Below are 3,533 nucleotides of genomic sequence, written 5' to 3'. Positions count from 1 at the left end.
TTCTTCCAAGCCGAGTTTGTCGAAGGCGGTTTTGAATAAGATATCGGCAGAGCTCCCCTGGTCTATCAGTGTGCGATGGAGATTTGCGTTTTCCAGTATAATTGTGATGACCATGGGATCGTCATGTCCTGATGTGATGCTGGATGCGTCTTCTTTGGTAAAAGTGATCGCCGGGATGTCGGGTGCTTCCTTCCTTTCTGTGACGTGATACATGTCTTTGAGATGTCTTTTGCGGGATGACTTGGAGATTCGTCCTCCGGTAAATCCGCCGTGTATCATGTGGACGTGTCTTTTGGGTGTCCGGGATGATCGTATAGTAGGTCCGACATCTTCTGCTCTTCTTCTTTTCCTTTGTTCATCTTCGTGGGTGGCCAGGTATCGATCTAACCTTCCTTCTCGTACGAGCTTTTCTATGACGTTTTTTAAATCAAAACACTCATTGGTGGAGTGTCCGCGGATCCGATGATATTCACAGTATTCAGCCCGGTTTCCTCCTCCTTTTTGGCCTTTGAGTGGTCGAGCTGGTGGTATTTTTTCTGTGTTGCAAACTTTTCTATAGACATCCACAAGAGACACCCAAAGAGGGGTGTAATTGTGGTACTTTTTGATTTTTTCTCCATGTCGATCTTCTTTTTTTCTAGAATCTTTGTCTTTATCCCGAGGGGTGAACCCTGGTTTTGAAGTCTCTCCTAATCAGGAGTTTTCCTCCATGTTGATGTATTTTTCTGCTCGCTCCTGCACCTCGTTCAGAGATGTGAGATACTTCTTTGATATGGATTGACTGAAAGGCCATTCTAGCAGACCGTTAATGAGACCCATGATGGCAACCTTTGTTGGAAGGTTTTGTATATCCATGCATGTTTTGTTGAATCTCTCCATGTAGTTTCGCAGGGTTTCCCGCTCCCCTTGTCTGATTCCTAGTAAGCTCGGAGCATGTTTTGCTTTGTCCTTTTGGATGGAGAATCTGGCCAGGAATTTTTTAGCCAAGTCGTCGAAACTTGAGATGGACCTAGGAGGGAGGTTGTCGAACCATCTAATTGCTATTTTTGTTAAAGTGGTTGGAAAAGCTTTGCAACGAATTGCATCTGAGGCATCAGTGAGGTACATTCTGCTTCTGAAGTTGCTGAGATGATGGCTGGGATCCGTTGTGCCATCGTACAAGGTCATGTCTGGGAGTTTGAAGTCTTTTGGGATTCTTGTTTTCATGATCTCCCTGGTGAATGGATCTTGTTCCTTGCAGGTGCTATCTTCGGGGGTGGGATGGCTGGCTTTAGTCTTGACATCGGCCTCAAGTTTTAGGAGTTTATTCTCCAATTCCCGGCGTCGTCTTATTTCTCTTTGTAGATCCTTTTCGGCCTTTCGTTGACGTAGAGCGTCTTCCTCGAGTTGCTTTAACCGACTTTGGAATGCCTCTAGGGCTCCCTCTTTTGGGGAGTTTTTATCATTAACTTGAGGAGTATCCTTTGGTGTTGTGCCCACGTTTTTGTGCGGCGTTCTTTCTTCTAGATCTGAGGTGTGATCGTTGTCATGGTCGTCCGCCATGGTAATGGGATGACTTCTAGGTTCTCCGGCAACGGCGCCAATGTTCCGAGGGTTACCTGAAACTAGAGGTCGATCTCAGACGAGATCTTTTAAATTAATCGGAGCTGCTGAGTCCGATCTTACGGGAGTGTTTGGAGTCGCGGTGTCCGACGTGTGAGACTTGGTGATAATGCTGATCCTTCGTCCCCGGAGGGTGGGGGGTACTTGCAAGGGACTCTGATGCTTAAGTTAGCAAGGGTATTAAGCAGGTATTGAGTAGTATTAGAGTATGAGTTATACTTGGGTGCTCCAGTATATTTATAATGGCGTAGAGTGACCTTCTTAGATAAGATAAGTTAGTTATCTTATCTTATCTTTATCTTCGAGCGAGGTCATCTTATCTTTAAGGGAACCACCTTTATCTCTATAGGCTTGGGCCGCCCTTGGATTCGGGTCGTGTTCCTCTGCTTGGTCCCTTTTATTGGGCTTTCCTGTGACTTGGCCGAGCTCTTTAAGAAGAGGCCGGGTTGTCCTAGCCTGAAGAGGTCGGTTGCTTTGTCTGTAGAACATCCCGGGTCGGACAGCTCGACCCAGGGTATGAACAAACACTATTTTGGCACAGAATAAAATGATGTCTCAATAAATTGTCTCACTCAGAAAGTAAATAGAACACATGCAAGTCTCAACAATGACTATACAAGTGAGTTATAACTTGTGTGGAAGAGCTTACAAGGAGGAAGAATGTGAGTTGTTCAAGGAGGAGCAAGTGAATTACATGAAAAATTTTTAAAAGCTACCATCTAGTGACCCCTTATCAAAAACTTGTAATCTAGGATGGAGGAACCACCCAATTTTAATTAGGACAACCGAAAGCCAAATAAATTTATTGCACCTCACCAACAACAATCTCAACCCATACAATAGACTAAATTACCTCCACCTTCATGCAGTAAACATAAAATTTTATGGATGAGACAAGATGTAAGAACTAGAAATAATTAACGATTAACTAACGTATAATAATAATAATTTAATTGTCTAAAATAGGATCAAAAAATTTAGAATATTAATTAGAAAACATAAATATGATATTTGGACTCAGTAGATTTTTCTGAGTAAAAAAAAGTAATTTTCTTCGAAAAATTGCGTAAAGATACGTATTAGTAAATTAACCGGCAATACCGGCTTCAATCTGTCTGGTACTGTACGAGAAAGATAAAAACATTAGAAAAATTTAAGAAATAAATTAAAGTTGAAAATCTAGCATTAATTTTAAAGGTTTGGCCCAAAGTTGGGCCAAACGGGCCCAAAACACTAACGGATTGGACCGGGCCCAAGTCCAACATATATAAGTTCATTAAATGAGCCCCATTCATCTCATTCATCACCAAACACAACACACACCCTGTAAAATTTGTAAGTTGTGCGTACGCACGATGGAAGCGCCTCTTGTTGATGGCGTTCACACATATCTATGCGTGCATTTAAAATGAAAATTTTTATCTGCTGTGCATACGCACACCTCTATGCGTACGCACACTTTGTGAAAATTCTTCTGGGTGTGCGCACGCACAACCCTATGCGTACGCACACTGCCCTATTTTTCAATGAAAGCTTTGTTTTTAACCATTTTATCTTTCCGACAAGCTTGTAAACTTCCGTAATGCTTATATAGGGTGTCTTAACTTGTTTTTAGGCTTTGAAGCATAGAGAATACCCTAAATGAGTTTAACTAGATATTTTCTGGTAAAAATTTTAGAAGATAGAGCTTTAGGTTTCTGGAGTACTGAGGGTGGATTAGTTAAGTGAGGTGGTAGAGTGTTGTAAAGGCGATTGGTGTGATGAATTGGGGAGTTATGGATTTGGTGATGGCCTTACTGAAATGGATTTTTGAAAACCACTAAAATATTTTTTTCTACTGGTATTACTGAGACGCTATACGCCTGGTAGGGACGGTAGGTTAATCCCGCCTGTCGAGGTCGCGGCGGCGGCATAAGGGCGGTGGTTCGTCC

This window comes from Arachis hypogaea, chromosome 2, assembly GCF_003086295.3.
Source record: "Arachis hypogaea cultivar Tifrunner chromosome 2, arahy.Tifrunner.gnm2.J5K5, whole genome shotgun sequence".
NCBI classification, from domain to species: domain Eukaryota; kingdom Viridiplantae; phylum Streptophyta; class Magnoliopsida; order Fabales; family Fabaceae; genus Arachis; species Arachis hypogaea.
Note: the sequence above shows the minus strand (reverse complement) of the source record.